This window comes from Excalfactoria chinensis, chromosome 5, assembly GCF_039878825.1.
Source record: "Excalfactoria chinensis isolate bCotChi1 chromosome 5, bCotChi1.hap2, whole genome shotgun sequence".
Taxonomy (NCBI): Eukaryota; Metazoa; Chordata; class Aves; order Galliformes; family Phasianidae; genus Excalfactoria; species Excalfactoria chinensis.
In genome coordinates this window covers 56,810,911-56,826,857 of record NC_092829.1, presented here as the reverse complement: position 1 = coordinate 56,826,857, position 15,947 = coordinate 56,810,911, and positions in this window count along the sequence as shown.

Here is a 15,947-nt window from a genome sequence, read left to right as displayed (position 1 = left end):
CGCGGGACGGCCCCGCTGCTGGGCGGAGCTTCGCACCTCATGCGGGACGAACGGGGCACGGCGAGCTCCTGATCCTTACGCGAGGGACACACAGACAGCGGTCAATAAACGGAGAGTACGGCGCTTCGTAGTTATCCGCCTTGTGTTGGTCCTTAATTTCAGTGCCAGGAGGGCGCCTGTTTGCCTAGGCAAGTTGCAGCCCCCCTCGGTGCTTGTAAGGGAAACTGCTGAGCACAGCCTGAACTCTGATTAACCAGCTGAGGCGAGAGACAGCTGTGGGAGCACAGGGGAAGGTCATTCAGCTGTGCTACAGGAAGGGGTGCAGCCAGACTCCACCTCTGCTAGGTGCCATTGAAGGGCTGACCAGCACTAAGGAGCATCTCTTTCTGAAGGTCGCTCCTTCATGGAGTTCTGTGGTGGGCTTCAATATTGGCAAGCATCCATCTCAACTGAAAGCCTCAGCACCGGTGAGTCTTTGCTCAGCTACCCTCCAGCTGTTCACTCTGTAATGGCATCTATACGCTTGTATTATTCCAACTATGCGGTGCTTTAGCTGAGAAGTGATGTGATTATCTTTGTCCTATTCTGTGGCCGTTGTCTCTCCTTGACTGCGCTCAGAGGTTTGTTATAACTTCCATGCAGCAAGGGGAAATAGATGACAGCAAGTAGCGAGTTTGAGCATACAATAAGAAAAAAGGCCCCAAGAGTTCCTGATCACTATTTCTGGGTGAAAGCAGGGAGTGAGTTTGGCTCTAATTGCGTGTGCTGATGTAGAAAAGGCTGCAGGGCTGGGGTTGGTCCAAGTTGCTGCTGCTCTAACAGCTCAGGAGCTGTTGGAGTGATACCTTGTATGACTGCACTCCCTCAGATGATCTCTCGCTCTCTCAAGCGATGCATGTGATGCTCACAGAGCTGACAGGCCAAAAAATGAGTTCACTCTGCAGAATTAAAGTGTACTTGAGCAACCACTTGAACGGCAGCCTTTTAGAATGCCGTTATTCCTGATGGCACCAGGAGATGCGTTTCGTTTCTTCTAAGTTTAAAGGAAAACAATGTTTCTTTGAGGAAAAACTACCACTTTGTAACCAATGATGCGTCCATTGCCATAAGGATATTTCCTTAGTGCCTAGATAATAGTTGGGAAATAGGGGGGAAAAAAAGGCTCATGGCTTTGCATTACTGACACTAGAGTTATGGCTGAAGAGGTGACATTGGCCGCAAGGCGGCGTTGTAACGCGGCGGGGCGCCCCGGGACACAGCCGGAGCTCGGCCCGCCTTGGGCGACCGCGGCCCCCGCCCGTCATTGGTCCTTCGGGCACCACGTGGCCGGCGGGGAGGCGGGGCCGAGGCCGGGGGGAGGCGGGAGGCGGTTGTCCCGGTAACGGGAGAGTGAGTAGCGGCGGCGGCGGCGCGGAGCGGCGGAGCCGGGCGGCCTCGCCCTGCCCTGCGCTGCTCTGGGCGCGGCACCGCCCGGCCGGCCCCAGGTACGGGGGGACAGGGGATAAAGTTTGTCCCGGGGGTTGCTGCTGGGAGGGATGGGATGGGACGGTGCCCGCTGGCAACGCAACTCGTGGGGATGGGGGGGGCTGTTGGGAGAACGGTGCTGCTGGATGGTGCTGCTGCTTAGAATCGCGGTTCTACAGGTCTCTCTCTCAGGTGTCTTTGTATATGAAGCCCCAAAAGCAAGGTGAGGCATTAAGCAGGAATCAAAGCGACTGGAGAGGTTTGGGTGGAGAGTGTAACATGTGCTAAATGCATAGTTACCGTATCAGCTCTGAGTGCTGCTGGTGGGCAATGAGCATCAGTAACTACGTGTTATTTCAAGCTGGTAGGAAATGCTTTTTTTTTTTTCCCCTTGTCTCTTTTAGGTGTTTGTTTGAATACATTGAAGATGATGATGACAAACGTGCCCGGACAATTGCACATAATTAACACCTGCTAGATGTGCAAAAGGCAATTATTGCTGTGAAGTGTTTACATTGATTTATGGGAGGAAGGTGGCCCAAGAGAGGGATGCTGATAATATCAACCCAGTGGATTAAATGCACATTTACACCTTTATTGATGTATAAATTATCCATGCCAGGAATGGACCGAAACGGCTGCTGATGGAGCAATAATGTGGCACAAAGTACTGGGTTTGGATTCAGCTCTGTCATCGCTCCGTAAGGCATGGCAACGGGATCCTGCATCTGAGCTCAAGTAGGGAACAGAGGCTCACAGACTGGCTGCCTGTTAGTATAATGAGCAGCGATGGCAAGGGAGAGCTTGGAAGGATGGTAAAAAGACGCGGCTGAGATCTGAAGGAGTTCTCTTGCTGTTTTTTTTTTACATGACTTTGAGGTTTCTGTTGTTGTTCATGCTATGGATTTTTAGAGAGAGCTGAGAGAGGCCGGAGGAGTGTTTGTAGCTGGGAAATGGAACCTGGCTCCGAATCCAGCCAGCATCAGAAGAGAAAGCCGGTGACACATGGACTGGAAGATCAAAAAAGGGTAAGCCACAGAAGGTGGAAGCCTTCTGCTTAAACTGCATGCATGCAACAGAAGAGCTTCTTGTAACTCTTCTGTCGGTTACAATTGCTGCTAACTATGCTCAGCTGCCTGCAGGTGTCTTTTCCTTGTTAGATATTGACACCAAATAGTTGTCTTCCTGTCCGTTGTGGTGTACAAAGCGCATTGCAAGGAGTGCTGTAGTGTGAGTGAAGTGGGTGAGACATCCCCAGGACGCTGATGGAGAGGCTTCTAATGAAATGAGGTCTAGTGACTTTTGCTAAGACTGGTTAGATCGTTGATTTTGTTGTTGCTTTCGCTCTTATTGATACTGCTAGAGAGGTTAAAAAACTGCTTTCTTGGGATCTGGCCTGTAACTTCACTGAGAATGTGGCACTCTTGTCAGCCTCCTGATTGTCCTGATGATAATATTGTCATTTTTGTATAGTGTTCAGACGTGACTCTGACTTGAAACAATGCAAAATGCATGGTGGAATGTCAGTGATGTCAGCTGACAGATCCTAGTTTGCACAAGGGCTCTGCTGAAGCCTTGTGTGTCCAGGTGTTATTGTATTGTTTAATAATAATTGATGGCTGTGTGTATTAAGCTGACCGAAATGAAGTTGCCATCTTGGGAAGAACGTGGCTTGCAAACAGCTGAGACTTCAGAGTTGTTTTCTTGGCATGAATGAAGCAAATAATTACACTTGAAATGCTTGTACTGTATATATAAATTGTGTTGTTGTCCCTGAGTATTTGTTGATTTAAATACATAGGAAACCAGTCCGCCCTATTTGGCCTTGTGTGAAGAAGAGCTTTCTTTTTTTGCATAGACATGTGTGATTTGTGTTGCATTTGAAATGAGCTGGAAGCAGATGTGACCAGCAGCCCTTTGAGATACTGCCGAATGTTGGTGAGGGGGAGACGCGTGTCACAACTTCTTCAAGTCTGCTGCAGAATGAAAGTGGCTTTTCTGCTGCTCCATTAGAAATCAAAACAGCCTGAAAAAACTCACAGATATGAGATAAAATGCAGCTGTTGCTTAGATTTAAGGAGCACAACCAACCCGAAACCTGAAGTATATTTCTGTCGCACCAAGCACAACCTATTAGCTGATAAGCTGACAAGGTTTTCCTTCTGCTTTTTCAGGGAAGTGTTTTGGGGCCAAAGTAAATCAATAAGAGCTGAAATAAAATCCTTCCATTGATTTCATTTCTGAAAGCTGCAACTGTTGGGTTTTTCGTTGTTTCTTTTTTTTTTGGGTTGTTTTATCTTTTTTTTCCCCCTCTTTAAATACACAACTGTGTACTGCGTATTGTGTGCAGTGGGAAAAACATTTGGGACCTGAGACACCAAAGTATACAATGATTGTCCTGATGCATCAAGATTAATACGCAATCATGTCTGCCTCTCCTCACTGATAGGGATAGGAGCCTACATCTCCCATCTGCTCCTGGCTCTGGGTATTTGATGCACATGTAGTGTTGGGCCTCTGAAAGTATAATATAACCCCAAGTGAGGCTCGGTGGCAGCTGGGATAACATCAATTGGTCATGCTTTGCTGACATTCATTTTAACTTGAACTCTAGCCGTCATGGAGATTATTAAATTTATAATGATATATGTAAGATCCATTTTAATGACTCTTCGTGCTTGGGTGATCTCTCTCACTTCTGTTTGCAAAACAAGTCTTAATAGAGTATTACATTTCATTTCCTATTGGATTTTCTAGGGAAATGTTACTCAGGACAGCTTAGACTTGTGTTTACTGGGGAAAATATTTTGGGAATGAAATGTTGATAAAGCTTGGCTTTATTGCGGGGCTGTGTGGTAGTATAAAGTGTGATGTTGTTAAGCTTAATGTTCTTTGATTTCTGATTGGAAAAAGCATGTGTGTGATCCAGGATCGTTAATCACCAGCAGGCACTTCTGGTATTGAAAAATAAGACTTGTTCTGGAAGGAAATGAGACCAGGCTCATTTTAAATCAAACAAACGCTTTCTTTTATGGCCATATATTTTATGGGTATTAAGTCAAGCTTTCTTTAGTAGTTCTGAAGTGCCAAGAAATCTGTGTGTTTATACACCAGCCAAGGATGGATCTGGTGTACCTCAAAGTGAAATAACAGGGATCTGGGTTGGCATTTGTGGTATAGAAACGAAGTGCGGAATTTTGCTTTTTCTTCTTGTAAGCACGCTACTAGATATCTATGTTATATTCTGCTGATTAGAGCAAGATAACGTTTAGCGTTTGTGTTTATTGCCTAGTGGTGTGAGGCTTTGCTGTCTGTGTTCTGTCTGATCTTGGGGAACTGGAAGTTGGGCTGTTGGATGCTGCTGGGATCAGGAGAAGCAGGTTCTTTGTGCTTTCTGTGCAGGCTTCAAAAGGGCTCTAATGTGAATGTTCAGGGTATTGTGGCGTCTAGCAGCACAACTTATCCGGCTCTGGTAGGAATTACAAGGCTGCATTCCATTCAACTTGTAATGAAGCAGTGCGGAACTTTCCCCAGGTCTCCATTACTGTACACGGGGGAGCTGATACGTGGCTTTCGATGGTCTAACTGTTGATTTTTGCCTCTGTCTTCTTGTATGGAAGCATGTAAATCCTATCTGTAACTTGTCATACAGATGCATACACACGGCTCCAAAACCAGATGGAGTACGTCTGGATGGGCTCGATGAGGGAGTTGTGCTGGTTTGTTATTATTATGTTTCTTTTCAGTTGTCTCTTTCCAGACAATTACGGCTGAAGGAGTCCTTCCCAATGTATTCTGGTTGATGGTAACTGTGTGATATCACGAGAAGGGGATACCTCAAGAGCAGATAATGAAGTTCAAATAATGACTTGGCCCAGTGTGTGGAGGCTCTCTCATATCTGTCAGGTTGTGTTGAATGACACATACATCAGAGTCAATCTAGCTTCAGAGAATGCGTTGGAGTGTTTCGGGCTAGGTGTGTTGGAATGCTTCCATCCTCTTTTTGCCTGGGAATGCTAGATTAAATTCTCTTAAGTCATTTGGTTGATTGAAAGACTTGTTTGTTTTTTGTTTGTAGATCAGGGTTGAAATAACTAACAAAACCCCGCGGTCGCCGAGACCCCTCTTCTTTTCCCCCTCTGGAATGAAGCTTATGAAGTTAAAGTAGCTCTGTCCTGAATGAAGAATTTATACCAAGTTCTAAGGAAGTGAAAAATATCAGCGTATCAGCACAGCAGCTTTGTAAGAGAATGCAGCATAACCTTCTAGACCGTGTGGGTTGAAAGTCCTGACTCCTGAAGTCCTTCTACGCGTGAATAGTCCAACAGGAATTACCGAGTCAGTCAGTAACAAGCTGGATGTGTTTGTCCATTGCACAAAGCAGGTGCCAGTCATTGCCTGTCATTTAAAAGGTACAAGTAGGTAAACCTTAGAGGTTGTTTTTAATTAAAGTGTTCTTATAAAGCAGGCGCGACTTTCAGATAACATACGCTAGATCTCATTAGTGTGTGGGTTCCCGCACCATCCTTTAAAAATACGTTCATTATTATGCAAATGGATGGCCCCTGGCCTTGAAGGAATTGTAAGGAATAAAATCTGGGCCACAATATTCTTCAAACCCTAAATAGCCAGGAACCTCATATTGGGCAGTCAGATATTGCTTGTTGTGATGTCTGTGCCTGGAAGCAAGGTTGATCCCTGAGGTCTGCTATCTATTTTGATGTTCCTGCCAAAGGAAGTGGTAAGAAAGGCCAAGGGAGCGGAAAGAAGGGGGAAGAAGCGTAGAGGAAATAATCTCTGCCATAAGAGTGGCTTATTTACTAATTTAATGCCTTATTGCAGGCCTAAGCTTACCTCAGGGGCCTTGCAGAAGGGGAGAGGCATTAGAGAGACAGACGTGTATTCATCAGCATTTATTTCCATGCACCACGTGTTGGGGCTTTCTCTTTACTTGTCTGTTTCTCTGGTGTGTCTAGTTGGACAGCTGTGTTGTAAGGTCACCTATGCTTGCTAATTGCACCAACTATTTAAGACAAAGCAGTAGTGGCAGCGTGGAGTGGCAGTAAAGCTATTGCATATCCTTCAACAAAGAAATGGCAGTTTTGTTGTCAGCAGTACTGGATCTACGTCTTTAAATGTACTTTGTGGTGCACTTTGTGGCTTTCTAAAACATTTCAGTGCGGATGAAGTTACCAAGTGTGAGAGATGTGTTTCCTAGCTACATGGTTCTCTTGGAGAATCACTGTGTATCTGTGAATGAATTGAAGTTCATGCATTATTTTCAAGGGACTCGCAATACAAATGAGTAGTAAAACAGCAATGTTACAGGTGAGAGCTGATGATGCCTTTGTCTCAGATTGTTCGAGGTTACCTATGTCTAACTTGGTGTCACTGGCAGGAAACTGCTGGGCTAAGCTATCTGAACTTATTCTTCCAATCTGAAATTGGAAGACCTGGCTTTGAGAGCCTGAGTTTGATGGGGAGAAGCTCCTGGGATATTCCTATAGCAGTAAAATTTGGTGAGAGAATGGGCTTTATTCTCTCCTTAAGAGCGAGCTCACTCATCTGTTAGAAAGGAGCAAACTGACTTGCACGTGAGCCTGTCCTTGCAGCGTTAGGCAAAAATAGCGTGGTACTGAAGACTGTGATTCCTCTTCGTGCTAACTGGATGTGATGCGTGGATGTCTCTTGAGGCTATCACACGTTGATGGTAATAAATATGTACTCAGACTTGTGTAGCTATTTTTTTTTCAGCGTTGTGCACTTAAAAAGATGTACTCGAGGGAGCTGTGGGGCTGGGGAATAGCTTCCAAGACTGGATAATAGAATAAGTTGAGATATTGGTACAGAAGAGGTGAGCTTGTTATGGAAAAACCTCTTAAATAGGTGGCAAGCTAGAAACCTACGTGCTTCAAGCAGTTAGCTTGCACCGTGTTTGTTTATTTACTGAAGTCTTTCAGTTCTTCGTCGTGATGACAGTAGCGACTATCAGATCTTCAGGAACTTGGAGGATTTTGAATAAACAATGTGCATCTGATAGGAGTGCTTGAAAAACGTAACGAGGCAGATGGAATTGCCTGTGCTCCTTGGGTGTACGTCTCTGAACTTCCTCAGCTCAAACATCTCTTGTTGTCTTCATTGAAGACTGTATTATGTCAAAGTGATTAATTTTTCAAATGTCTTAGGCTTACTGCTGTGATATTCCCAATTTGTGAGCTCTCCTTTGGCGCAGCAGGAATGAGAGTCTTACAGACCAGAGCACAAAACTGCAAGGCTTTGGATAGGGAGAACTGGATGGCAGTTAAACTCGCTGGGAGACTGGCAGGAACTGGGCTTCTGTTCCATTCCGTTCCATTGGCCCACAACATAAAAGACTAGACAGTGGGAGTTTGGTTTCTGAAAGGGCTGTGCTCAGCGAGAGAGCTGAAGTCTTGATCAGAATCAGTATAAAATACTAGAATGAGTGGAAGTGGCATCAGTTATCTGATAGTTGCGTGAAACTGTGCTTTAATGTTCATTAGGCTGAGAGCTTAAGTGCCATTAAATGCAGAACATCTTCGCCCAGCACCAGGAGGGATCTTTCTTGCGATCGTGTTTAATTATTGATGGATTTAGGTACCTGCTCCTCTCTGTTGCTGTGAAACTCATGTTAATTTTGTGTGCTGTCTTAGTGCTGGAAAGCTGTTGTTGCCGTGACCCAGGTGCTTGACTCCTGGAGTTTCTGGTTTCTGTGATTATGATCTTTTTCCCTTGGAATTTGCCTTTCAAACCTGCATGGTTTCACTGAATGTGCTGACTTGGGGAGCTGAGGCTCAGCAGTAGGAGTAGCTTGTCTTTAAAATCCTCTTCCTTTAAGCTCCCCTCCTTGACTAAATAAAAGGAAGATAAGTTATACTACTTACATGTTAGGAATGGAACAAAATATTCATAAATATTTATCAGGTGGGAAAATAAATACGTGGATGCGTCTCTTTAAAGTCAAATCATAAACATAATAATCAGCTGGCAGAGGATGAAAGTTGGGGACTTTTTTCACCTCGTGTAGACTCAGCGCTTCCAGTGTGGTGCAGCTGTTTGTTTTCTGTGCCTATGAGCAATATACGAGTTCCTGACAGGTCCAATGAATCTGCCTGGCCTTCTGTGGCTTTCTGGCACTGTGGATCTAAGGTCCCCATCCCCTTCTATTTCTTCTGCCTTACCATTATGAATCTTGGATTGTGTTTGTGCAGTAAGAGCTGGTGAACACAATGTGCAGAATGACTACTTTATAATCATGGCTTTGGTCCTACATGTATTGAACCTCTTTGAAAAGGTGCACCTACAAACCGATTAAACATGCTGGTTAATTTCTCTTACTTGGTGTTTATCAAGTAAGCTTCTAATTTATTTCATGATTTCAGGTGGACGGAGCAACACTGTAAAGGTTTTATGCATCCTTCTATAAACTACAATAGCAACTAAGCTTGCAGCTGCCATAGTAAGCCTTTTCAGTAAGTGTGTTTGTAATGTTCAAAGCAGAAAGGATTTATTTTTCTCTTTTGGTTGGAAACATGGTTTAAGTTGGAGGGTTAAAGCCATCAGAATGGTTAAACAAGGGCAAGATTATTAATCCAGAATGTTTTTTACGTCAATACAGTTGACTTAGAATCATACAATCACTAAGGTTGGAAAGGATCTACAAGATCATCCAGTTTAGCTGTCTGCCTATCGCCAGCAGTCCTCTCTAAACCATGTCCCTCGACACAGCATCTCAATGTTCTTTGCCTCCAGGGTCTTCTGTCATCACATCTATTCTTCAGTAAATAAAATGTGGGTTCTGATTTAGGATATTTTGGTGGCATTTAAATAACGAGAACGGTCTGCTTTGACTTCTATTTAATGACTGTCTGAAGTCTTTTCTGCAGATAGTGTCAGAGGTAAAATAAAATGACCGTGTTTAATAGCCTAGTTTTATCCATACCGCTTAGAGAAAAATTTGTGTTCTTCAGCAAGCAAATCAAACTCAAATTGTAGACTCCAGGATCTTAACTGCTGTGGGTCATGGAACTGTGAGCTCACTACAGCTACAAACCCTCTTGAATTCAAGGCTTTCATCAGGCAGACCTCGAGCATCTGACACGCCGCCTCGTGTTGAACTCTGGAAGCAGACAACTGTTCATAACTATTGGCAATAACTTAATATCCGTGTGTTTGTTTTGAGTTTTTTTTTCCTTGGCTACCTTCCCAGATTCCGTAATGACGAGTAGTCATCTTTGCGACCTTTCGCACTGTTGACTGTGATTATCAATGTGTTGTGCGTGCTTTCATTGCATCAAAGACCAATTTTTTGTTATTAGGACAAGAATATCTAATTAGGGAGCTAATGCAATTCTTTTCACACGCACTAATTTAGGTGTTGCTATTGGGGAAGTGTAACGAGTGGTAGCATGCTGTAGGCTCTTACAACGCTGTGGGAGCAGAGTATGAAGTTGTTAATGTCATTGATAGCAGCTTCCTGTTATAGTGGCTTAAACGCGATCGTATGAAGCATATTGAAAAAGAAATTACCATGAGGAAGAACTTCAGAATCAGTAGAAGCCTTGTATACTCTTTTTAATGATAGATAGCAAGTACTTGTAAGAAAAGAGAAAGCAAAGTGACTAGTTCAGAAATCTTATTTTTGTGGGCATAACTGCATGAAATTACCAGTGCATGCTGATAAGCATGGGATGCTGGATGCTAATCTTTTAGGCATTGTGTAGGAAATGTAAAACTGATGACTGGAAGTTGAGATGCATAGTATGATCATAGTTGGGTACCTTTCATGTAATTACACTTCATTCAGTTGTTATAGTGTTTCTTTTGTTGATGGCACGTAACCTGAAGCTGCTTTGTTGGTTTAGTTTTTGTTCCCTTTCTGAAGGTGCTGGAGCAATATTTAAGATGCAAAAGAACTGAGCTGTGAGTTGCTGGGTCATCTGTGATGAATTTCCACATTTTCCATGGAATGAAGTTAATAGCTTTTCTGCTGTGTGTGTAAATTGTCTTCTAAACTTCTTTTACTTCCTGGATTCCTTGGGATTTTTAGTGTTTTGACATTTGCGCTGGTTATTAATGCAGAACCTGTAGTTTCATGGGTTAGATAATATCTGTGTACATATTAATTTCTATTCACGTGGCTAACGCCTGACACGTTTAATGGGTATTCTCTCTGGTTTGTGTCACGGTGACTTCATTAACCATGTTGAATTATGCTGTAAATGTTTGCAGGGCCTGTTGCTTTTAGTGCTCCATGGGGAATTTGCATTGCAATTGATAGGGATCTGAGTGCAGAAAAGCTGCCAGAGTGGGCATCATCTGCTATTTCAGGCAGGCAGGTTTCAGTGGTAAGGGGAGAGATGTGTGTGTCTGTCCTATACGTAACTGCTAATGTACTGCTGGAGCAATCAGAGGGACAATTATTTTGGGGACGTACTGGTTATAGGTGGGAGGAAAATGAATTTTCTCATTTTAGACCTTGCATGAGGGGCTTTATAGTCATAGAATCACCAAGGTTGGAAAAGACCTAAATGATCTTCCAGTCCATCCGTTCACCTGTTACCAATAGCTCCCACTAAACCATGTCCCTCAAATGCTCCTTGTTCCTCCTGGATTTGTACTTAAAGTACCCTTGCAACTCTATACCCAGCGTAAGATCCTGGTCTGCTGTTCTTGTCCTTTGCAGATTAGTGGCTTGGACTGCAATATTCATACAGAGTGGATTTTCTATCTGTGAAGGAATTGCTGATTTGTGACATTGACTCCAACAATTTGAAAGTAATAAAAATATATTTGGCTTCTCAGTGCATTCTTGAGGTTGGTTGTGCCGCTAGTGGAAGATGAGAGTGGCTGCTTGCCAGTCTGGCCCTTCGGGGTCACTTTACAAACGTATGTGCATGGTTGTTATTGCACGATGCGAGGGAATCCCTTCTAGCACAGTGAGCTCAGCTGAAATGCATTCTGGTGAGGGTATAATGACAGGACTGGAGCTGGAGAAGAATAAGTCTTATTATGGAGGGTTTGAATACTGGAAGACTTTCTATCCTATGATCATTGCTGGAAGTTCCTTTATTTATTTGTTCTTTATTATTCATGGGGTGAACCAGAGAGAGAATTAGCAGGGATGTGGTCCAGATTTTCAGGCTCCAGCTCTTCCATGGGAAGGTTGCTCAGTGTGAAATAATATCAGCATATAGCTCAGCTTAAAGCCTTGGGTTCTCTGTTTGTGTGTACTGCTTCCCATAGGCTCTTATGCAGAATAGTAAGGAGCTTGGGTTGAAATGTCAGTGTGCTGTGCTATGGTGAGTTTGAGGGCTCACTCATACGAATGTTTAAGATCAGCGTTTTCCTTATTGAGGTCATCTAGGGGTAACGTATGGTTTATTAACAGAGGAAAATAGTAAGCAACTTAGGGATATTTGGCAGGAAATGTGTTGCGCATCCGTAACGTTTTCAGTTCAAATCTAAGGCATAATAATTCTCACAGAGCCCTGAATTAGGCACGGTGACGGTCGAAGTGGAAGCGGAGCTGTGTGGTAAGTGCAATTACCTTGCAGATGTGGCTGGCAGCCCGTGCGCTGAAATGCATCTATTTCTGTGTGTATTGACTGGGAATATGCATGATTCATGTGGATGGGTCAGGGGAAAGAATTAAACTGCAAAGTAGAAAATGAAAGGAATATGTTTATAGCATGCTGAATGTGTGTATATACACATGTACTTCCAAATTTTGCAGTTTCTATGTATAAAACACCCTAGTCTTCCATAAATATTTGTATGCTTAAGCCTATCATTTTGGTTTAAAGTATGTAATCTACCATAATGGATACGTTTTTAGACCTTGGCAGGCCTTGCCAAATGATTACTTTGACCAGCTGTTCTCACTACTGAAGGAGCTTTACGTTCAATAAGTAAATAAGAATCACAGCCTGTTGCCTCGCTTGAGTGTCACTGGAAGACTTGGACAGTTGTTCTGTAATTAGCTGCCCATTCATTTTAGAGGTTATAGTTGCAGTATATAAAATAATGCATTTGTTCAATGAGTTTGTACTTCAAAGTCTATCTTGTGTTTTCTTTTGTTCTTTGTTTTTGGAGGAGAAGGCAGCTATCTGCTATCGTGTAATCCAATATAGACCTAACAGGCAAATATTATGTCTTAAAAATAGAAGAACACTCAAATAACCATCTTCACCCCAAATTACCGAATCTAGTACTGTTAATGGAAGTGTTCTGAAGTTTCTGCTACACAGTCTATTTCTTGAGTGTTCTGGGTGTTTATTTCCATTCATTTTGTCTAATGGCTGACCCTAAAGCAGAATGTGCAGTGGAACCACTTATGTGATGGAACGCAGTGCTGGTGTGCTGTGACCTCTTCTTGATTTGTACTTGTCAGTGAGGGACGATGGGGGGTGTTTTGGTTTTGGTTTCCTTCAAGTTTGTGGCTTTTGGAAACTTCCTTCCATGATAAATTAATCCTTGCTTTTAAATATTAGCCCCAGCTGTGTTAGCGTTCATTGAGAACACGATGAGCAGCATTGGAAATGGAGGGTTAACGCTCTGTTTTCTAAGCTTCAGATGAAGCTCTGTTGTGTTCTCAGTGACCAAGAACAAACCCAAGGTTTAAAAGGTTACAACAAGTTTTATTACAGCAGTCATCGACGTATAATCACATTGTGAAGCTTGTTTATACAAACGGACTTGGTTTGAGTGACCAAGTTGGAGAAGTCTCTTTATAGTAGGTCTGCCTCATTATAGGCTCGTCAGGGCAAAGAATATTGGTGTGGCAACGTCCTATTTCCAAACAGTTACCCTTGGGTGTGTGTGCCCTTCCTATGGATAGAAAAACACGCTGATGCCCATTTGAAGAGATGGGAGGACCTGAAAGATAAAGCCAGCAGTCACTGGCTGTAAGTCCAGAAAGTAAACCTAGAGGGGACATGGCTTTGGCACATTTTCCTATGAAGTATCTTGTGCTATAACATGGATTTACTGTTAATACATTGGCCTGTCTGACATGCAAAGAGATCGGGGGACTGTTTGGATTCAGGCTGGTGTGTGTGAGTGTTGACTTGGCTCCCATGTGCCTGTTTGCTGGTTGCAGTTGCAGGCACGTGTTTGCGGTGCGTTGCTGTGGGTTGAACAGTGGTAGCTGATGAATGAATTTTAGCTGAGGCTTGCCTTGCCCCACCTGTGATGGATCTCCCCCTCCCCCCCTATCCGTAGGTGATGGGGATAGGAACACATCTGTTCCTTCCCGTGTGTCTCTTCAGATGGAAGTGCTGCTCTTTTGGTACCTAACACCAGTTAGCTGGCTGTGGGACAGAGCCAGGCCTTGAAGGTAACGAAAGGATCCAAGTTTCACCTGCTAAAGCATTTCCTTTCAGACTGTCAGAGCTGTGTGGGTGGGTGCATTTATGCATTTTTCTTTCCTCTCTAATGATGGCTGAATTATGAATTTGAAACACTTTCCACATTCACCTTTGCATGGCAGTGACTTTAAGCAGGGTAAGTGCCCTACTTACTTCTGTCTTTATGCTTATTTATGACAAAGTACGTTTCTGTTTGGCGTAACCGAGGACTCGAAGATCAAATGCATGAATTCAAGACACCTTTGCAGCTGCTCTGAAACTTTGTAATTGCAGTTGCTCCGACTCTGAGCTGAAATGATTATTTCTTCTCACAGGAGTTAAAGAAGCTTTGCTAGCAGGAAAAAAACCTTGTACAAAGCAACATAATTGGTTTGGCAGCCTGGGGTCTGTTATTTAGCAAGCCTTCCCAGTAATGCTTTATCTACAGGATAGATCCTGGATGAGAAATGAATAATCCTTTGTGTAAACACAAACAGATACCCTGTTATCACTGAGTGCAGCTATTCTCATTTAGCCAGTTGCATCTGAAATCCAGAATGGAAGATGAAAGCAGCAGATAAAGCTGAGCGTTAGCAGCAGCTTATGACTGAAAACCTTAACGGTAGTCGAGGAAGGGCTGTAAATAAATAAGGGTATAAAGAGCTAAAGATTAAGGTAAAAAGAAAGTAGAAACAAGGGACCTGGTACCAGTATCAGAAACATACAGTGCTGCTAGCAGCACTGTGCTTCTAAATACCTCTTCCTTATGTGTGCGTGCCTCAGACAGATATGCAGCAAAGAGCTGGGGCTGCTGCTGCGAGATGGTGCTCGAGAGCTCAAAAATCTGTGGGGGGTGGGAGGGAAAGCATTGTGATGCTGTTGTAGATGGTGATTTATGGCCAGAAGTTGAGCTGAGCTTTGAGAATACTTGAGTTGTTGGGACACAGCTGTGTCTTAGTATCCAGCTGGGTGAGTTGGGTGGGCTGGGGAGGGACAGCTGTACCTGAGGTGACTCAAATAACCCTAAATCAGGGCAGAAGGAAAGGGAAGAGTACGTATTTTGGATGAAGCTCCTAGCAGCTCTTGCTTATGGAATAGCTGTGTCAAAAATGCCAACTTGGTTATCAGTACTGATAATTGCTAAAAATTGCTTGTTCTCAAAATAACCGTCACCGCTCGACTTGAAATCTATTGGCAAACATCTCCAGCTATTTAAGATCAAAATAGCGCTTAATGGGTTTAAGTAATCGATAGTCCCAAAGACTTCTGAAGATCTTAGCCCATAAAATATTCATAGTTTATGTTTGTCTTTTAAGAGTCTGCTCAGATTGTTAACACATTGCAAAGTGCTAAGTTTGCAAAGTGCTTCTATTAAACGATGTTAAGATGCTTACAACAGGGACAACATGTTTGTTTTATGTATTGATGTAAATAAATGCTATTTCCATTCTCTTGAAGTATGGAGTTACTTTGAAGCTCAATATAGAGTGTGATTTGCTGACAGACTCGTTTTACTGAAGGATGGAAAACGCATCTATTTGAGTCATTACATTTGCAATCATGTGATTATTTCTCACCTAAAATTTTCTTAGGCACGTGCTTTTGGTGTCTGGTTGAGGTGCTGTGAGGTGCATTAGAGGGACTGCAGGTTGATGAATGGTGGGGTACGCCTCTGAAACAGCACAGCAGCTCTCCATTAAGAACTTGTTTCAGCTGCCCAGCATTTCAGTAGAAGAGGAACTGGAGGTGAGGTGTGCCTGCTCCTTAGATGCCCAAAAAGAGAGAGCTGCACTATGGGACCGTGGTGCCAATGCAGCAATCATTAGGGCTGGATAAGACCTCTTACATCTGCAAATCCAACCCCAGCCCCACCACGTCCACTGACCACGTCTCAGTGCCACGTCCCCACGGCTCTTGAACACCTCCAAGGATGGTGACTCCCTCATATCCAGCCTGAGCCTTTGCTGATAGGATTTGACTTCAGAACTCTTCAGTTATGGCTGTTGGGAATAGTAACGATCTGCTGCAGTTGCTGCATTTGCTGTATATTTTGTAGTCCCTGTTGTTCCTTTTCCTCCCATTTTGGTTAGGGCTCCTCTAATTTTAAGCTTATAACTT